Source organism: Ochotona princeps, chromosome 3 (genome assembly GCF_030435755.1).
Source record: "Ochotona princeps isolate mOchPri1 chromosome 3, mOchPri1.hap1, whole genome shotgun sequence".
Classification (NCBI taxonomy): domain Eukaryota; kingdom Metazoa; phylum Chordata; class Mammalia; order Lagomorpha; family Ochotonidae; genus Ochotona; species Ochotona princeps.
Window position 1 is genome coordinate 14,162,785 of NC_080834.1, and position 6,712 is coordinate 14,169,496.

The 6,712-nt window shown below is 40.9% G+C and overlaps 1 pseudogene; it reads right to left on the bottom strand.

The window, feature by feature from the left end:
* Positions 1–4,876: 4,876 nt before the first annotated feature.
* LOC101535000 (glyceraldehyde-3-phosphate dehydrogenase-like) lies at positions 4,877–5,947 on the bottom strand (annotated as a pseudogene).
* Positions 5,948–6,712: the final 765 nt, after the last annotated feature.

Consider the following 6,712-nt stretch of genomic DNA (forward strand, 5'->3'; position numbering starts at 1 on the left):
CTTGTTGTTACCCAAAGATGTCCTGAAGAACCAGTTTCATTGCAGCTGCCACTGCGTCTGGATTGTATTACAACCTCTCATCCTTTACCTGTACATGATGAAGCCACTTTCTTGCAAGTGGAGGGTTACCTCACTCTTATTAATTATTCAGCTGTTGCTGTGGAGGCATCAATTGAAGAGTCTTGCTATCACTTTCGAGTAGTGTACGTTTGTTTGAGTCCGGGGTTGTCTTCTCCAGCTCCATGTCAATTGTTCAGGACTTATGTGTTCACTACTGAGACTGTTATGGGAAAGCGATATCCTCATGATAGACATGACAGCCATACCAACCTCGTGATTATCTGAGAGAAATAACAGATGAACAACATCTGAGATGTTAATATGCTTGCTACTCAAGAGAATTTATTATACACTTGTCTCAATGCACATTACATATATATATACTTTAAGTAGAAATATGTCTGGTTATAAGTCTGTATAAATATACACATATTATGATTTGCTTTGCCACTGATATTGTGCTGATAAGTCAGGTTATAAGTCAAATGTGTCATTTAACTCTTTTTTAATTTACTCCTATTTCCACATAGGAAAAGAACTTAAAAATTCACTGATTTGTATTCCCTGTTCCTATATAAAATATAAAAGGCTTCAGTTTCTCATTTTTAAATAGCACACTTTACCTATAACGTGTCCTTTAATCTCTTTTGCATTGGAGACAATCGCATGTACCCACCCATCCAGCAGTAATATGACAGGGAATTCTAAAAAACTGAAACCCGAAGAATTGAGGAAATACGTATTTTTATTTTTATTTCTAGGCTAATGGAAAACTGGGTAGTCAAGGAGAGTTGCATTGAGACCAAGGGAGCATGACTGAATGACAGCACACTTGGAGCACCTCAGCAAGGCTCGCTTCTTCAGATGGCTTCTCTAAGTCCCTGTTTTCGCAGGGATGGGTGTATTCCTTTTGTCCAGAGAAAGGGCATTTCCCAAGTAAGGTTCTACTGGCTTGCTTTAGGTGAGTAAGAAGATGGTTCTCAAATGTTAAGCTGCCGTGTTGGGGGTTATGTGTGTACTTTATCATTAGTCTGTTGAATATTTCAAACCAAAGAAATTTTTAAAAAATCACAACTTTAGGAGAAATTCTCTGACCTTCCCCCAAAGCAGGACGTAAGTCTCTTCTATGAGGATTATCCCTATCCATACCAAAAGGAAAAAAATGTGATTTCCTCTGGAGACAAAGGTGTGCTAAGAGGAATCTTAGCCTACTCGACAGCATCGCCCATATTTCAGCATAAAGGTTCAGGCTGAGTGGCAGAAAATTTTAAAAGAAAAAGTCCTAAAAACTCCATTTTATCTGATACATGTTAACCTTGGAAAATAGGCTCTGTCTCAGTGTCTCATCATCATTGGTATATGTTCATTGTATTGGTAATACTTATTAATACTGTTGATGAGTTGAAATAGGAAGAATCATTCCTGGGGCAATATTCCTCTTCTGTTTATATAGGTGAACTATTAGCTATCAATGACATTTGCTGCAAGCAGGATGGCAAAGGTGGTTGGTTGGTTGGATACTATTAGAGAGACAAGTGAAACAGATATTCCTTGGGGAAAAAAAAGTGCAAATGAGTCTTTACTTTTATAATGGAAATCAGTGATAACGTCCCTGTTATTTGTAGAGATGCTGAGAACTGAGTGTTTAGGAAACATGTCTGGGACAGTTCAATATCCCTAATAGATTTGTAATCCTAACAAGTACAAATAGCTACATAAATATTGGAGATAAAATTTGCCTTGAGTGACTTTAACAGCTTTTAAAGTAATTATTCACTGCTAGAATGTAATTATACAATTGTTAATGAATTGGCTTAGTGATAGAAACAGAATTGTTGGAAACATAATTAAGATTAAAATAGGCAGGAATGGGTCTTTAGTGGTTGAGATGCCCACATCTCACTCCTCAAGGAGCCCTCCACAAGGCATTTTTGCATTTCAAGCATACTGAGTGGCAGTGATGGGGTAAAAGTAGACCAAGAAAATTTGACTGCAGAGTTCTAAATGATGTTAAATTTAACTTATTAGACAGTAATAATTCCTAGTTCTCTAACTAATTAGGCATCACTGACAGGCAAGAGAAGTTCTCAAAACTTAACTGAAGAGATAGTTGTTATATGATATCCCTCAATTAGGCGATAATGTCAATACAGATCAGATTTTAAAACGTTCTACAGATGTCATTTCAGGCACTGAGAGATAGGTCATCATGTCAAAGCATTGCCCTTTATAAATGCCAGCTCTCTTTACTATTCATGTTGCTTGATTTAAACTCCTGGGAGAATAAATCTAAAGATGGTACAACTCATGAGGGCAGCATGGCTTCTACTGAAGAGCAATACTTAGATCAGAAGTCCTATAGATAGTAGATGAATTTTTTTATGCTATCAGTCTGTAGCTAAAACTGTGTGAGCACCAAAGTTGAGATATTGTGTTTCATATATATTCATAACTTCAACAGTATCATGATCTGTTATTTTATTGTTAAAATGGATTATTGAATTTATATATTAAGCATAGAATTAAGCAAATACTTTATAAAATGAAAAGTAAATAATTGTTGATAACAGTATTTATAGCTCATACTATTTCTACTTTACAGGTATCTATTGTGCTTCTATAAGACAAGTATTCACATGATGAAATGCAATTATAAGGGCATGGTCATGGAAATATCACAATTCCTGTATCACAGAAAAAGTTACATTTTGGAATTATAACTGGAGTGGATATAGAAAAGTCATATTGCTATTACAAACAATTTTGAAGAATTTGATTCTTGAGGGGTAGTGTGCTTGAGTATGTCAAGTGTCTTGAGTACTTAAGTCTTGCATAGATTGCTTCTTAAATTGTCTTACATAAGAGCCCACTTCTTATTTGAAAGTAAATACTTCTACAACTATAAATATTATTACTATCATTGTAAAACCACGACCCTTTGGATGACACCAAATTTTACATTGTACATATCTGTAGAGCCTGGATAAACTGATTATTAACATATAGTAGATTTGGGGAGAAGAGGACAAATTAATTCCCAAAAGCACCATTGTTTGATGGGCCTTCAGCTCCTGTGACACATGCATTGTGTAGTTTGAAAATATTGAAAATCAGTATACAAAGTTACCTGTTCCTATAGATAGGATATAATGGAAATTAGGTAACAGCATAATACATGTTACTGTAATGGTTAATTTTATGTAACAACTTAGCTAGGACACAGTTCCCAGATATTTTGTCAGACATATATACATGCTGTTGAGGCATAGTTAGATGACATTTGCATTTAAATCAGTAGACTTTGAATGAAATAGGCCTCCAAAGAAAGAGGGAATTATGCCAGCAAACTGCCGTTGGTCTTGGGCTATAACATCAGCGCTTCCCCAAGTGTGCAGCCTGTCATCCTCTCTAAAAAAGAGCAGGCCAGTCAACTGGAAACACAAGTGGGACTGAGTGCTACAGTTTTGAAGCAAGATTTCTTCTACAGATATCACAAATTCTCTCATTGTAATTGCTACCCTGGCATCCATTTTTAGACCTGACAAAAGTTTTCTGAAATCAGATGCACCTAGTTAAAGCAACCCTCTCCCTGTGTTATGTAAAGTATGTGTTCCTCATCCTATTAACCTAAAACTCAATGTATCCCATAGCTACTGACCAAAACAAAGCCTGTCAACAACAGAGTCATGGAACTAGGCGCCACCTTCCTCTGTGTGTTCTGTAAACCAGAATGTTATCTCAAAATGCACACCTCACCCCTGAACATTTTAAGTGAGAACACCCACGCACCTTAATAAATGTGCAGCCTCCTGGTTCCTCCTTCTCCCCTGCTCCTTGCCTACTGGCTGAGTTCCCTGCACCTCCAGGCTTCCAGAACACTTTCTTGTGGGCACCTCCAACCTCTCTAGGACCTGCAGCTAATCCATTTGCTCAGCCTCATGCATTCTGGATTTGCCACCTGATTGTATCTTATCTGACTGACTCCATTGAACCTAATTTTTCCCCAGTCAGGGCTCTTCTAGAGAGTGGCTCTCTTGACTTATGGCAACTCTGGACACAGAGACCTCAAGATCAAATTAGATATTATAGCAAATCACAACTGGAAACCTCAGTGTTTGTAAGGCCTTCCAACTGATTGGATAAGACCCACCTGCATTACCTAGGGGCATTTCTTTTAAAGCCAACTGATCACAAACGTTAACCACCTTTATGAAACACCTTCACAGCAACACCTAGTTTAGTACCTGATTAAATAACCAAATATGGAGTCAGCACTGTGGGACAGTAGGATAATCTTCCACCTATGGCACTAGCGTCCTAAATGGACACCGATTCAAGTCCCAGCTTCTCCACTTCCGATCCAGATTCCTGTTATGACCTGAGAAAGCAGTGGACCATGGCTCAAGTCCTTGGGTGCCTGCACCAACATGAAAGACCTGGAAGAAGCTCCTGGCTCCTCAGTTTGGCTCAGCTCCAGCCACTGTAGCCTTTTTAGGAGTGAACCAGTGGATGAAAGATTCTCTCCCCATCCCAACCCCTCTCTTCCTTTCTCTCTGTAACTCTGCCTTTCAAATAAAAATAACTAATTTTTTTAATAACCAGATAAAATAGCCTTGCCAAGCCCCCACAAAAAACTAGCTGTTGCATCGCTATCATTATTTGGGGGGGAGGGGGTACAAGGTGGACTTTATTGATCGTAGCATGACAAGGTAGGGCTCATGAGGCCCCCTCCCCTTCTCCAGGGGGTCTGGGATAGAGACTGTGAAAGGGCAGATACTCAGTGTGGTGGGGACTGAGTGGGGACAGGGACTCCCGAGCATCCTCTCTCTTCCTCTGGTGCTTTCGCTGGGGTCCATGGTCCCTGGGGCTCTTACTCCTTGGAGGCCATGTGGACCATGAGGTCCACCACTCTGTTGCTGTAGCCAAATTCGTTGTCATACCAGGAGATGAGCTTGACAAAGTGGTCATCGAGGGCAATGCCAGCCCTAGCATCAAAGGTGGAAGAGTGGGTGTCACTGTTGAAGTCACAGGAGACAACCTGGTCCTGGGTGTAGTCCAGGATGCCCTTCAGGGGACCCTTGGAAGCCTGCTTCACCACCTTTTTGATGTCATCTTACTTAGCAGCTTTCTCCAAACAGCAAGTCAGGTCTACCACAGCCACGTTGACAGTGGGGACACAGAAGGCCATGCAGTAAGTTTCTCGTTCAGCTCAGGGATAACCTTGCCCACAGCCTTGGCAGCACCAGTGGAAACTAGGATGATGTTCTTGGCAGCCCCACGACCATCATGCCACAGCTTCCCAGAGGGGCCGTCCACTGTCTTCTGGGTGGCAGTGATGGCGTGCACTGTGGTCATGAGGCCCTCCACAATACCAAAGTTGTCGTGGACGACCTTGGCCAGGGGAGCCAAGCAATTGGTGGTGCAGGAGGCATTGCTGACAATCTTCAGGGAGTTGTCATACTTCTCATGGTTCACTCCCATCACAAACGTGGGGGCGTCAGCAGAGGGGGCCGAGATGATGACCCTCTTGGCCCCACCCTTCAAGTGAGCCCCAGCCTTTTCCATGGTAGTGAAGACACTGGTGGACTCCACGACAAACTGGGCACCAGCATCGCCCTATTTGATGTTGGTGGGGTCTCGCTCCTGGAAGATGGTGATGGCTTTCCCATTGATGACAAGCTTGCCGTTCTCAGCTTGACTGTGCCATGGAACTTGCCGTGGGTGGAATCATACTGGAACATGTAGACTATGTAGTTGAGGTCAATGAATGGGTCATTGATGGCCACAATGTCCACTCTGCCAGAGTTGAAAGCAGCCCTGGTGACCAGGCACCAGATGCAGCCAAATCCATTCACTCTGACCTTCACCATCTTATCTCAGGGATGCACTGCACGAGAGACATCGGCTGTCTATAGCACCAGGAGGAGGAGAGAGCTGTATCATCATTATTAAACAGGAAATAAAGCCTAAGGCTTGCGGCACACCTGATCATCACTGATTGCTTCTTTTGTAGAAACTAACTGGACAGTTGAAAAATTCCACCGTTTGAAAAAGCAATAATTATTGTAATAGATGTGAAGTATGCTGCTGCAACCAGGACCATTTCTATAGTAAATGCAGGGCACATTTGTATCCCATACCCTAAAACCCCATTGATAGTATAAATAAGATCTTTAAAAAAGACATTTATTTGAGAGGCAGAGTCACAGTGAGAGAGAGAGAGAGAGGAGAGATTTTCTATCTGCTGGTTCACCTTTCAAATGCCAGCAACAGCCAAGGTTGGAGCAGGCCAAAGCCAGCAGCCAGGAATTCTACCTAGATCTCCTATTTGGTAGGCAAAGATCCAAGACTCCAAGAAGCACTTCTATGTGGGCTGCAGATATCCCAAACCATGACTTAACCCACTCTAGCTCATCTCCCACCTGTCACTATCTCTATATAATCAAATGGTTATCTTGATTTCAGAATAATACATCATGATAAGTGAGATTTTTTTAAAAAAAATTAAAAGAATCAGAATAAATATTAATATAAAATAGGGGTCTTTGTATACTGATCAATGATCTGTTAAATATATGATAATTCTGCCTTTGACTACTAGAAGCAACAGTAAAACCTGCAACAATTATCATATACTAACAATAAACTGTCT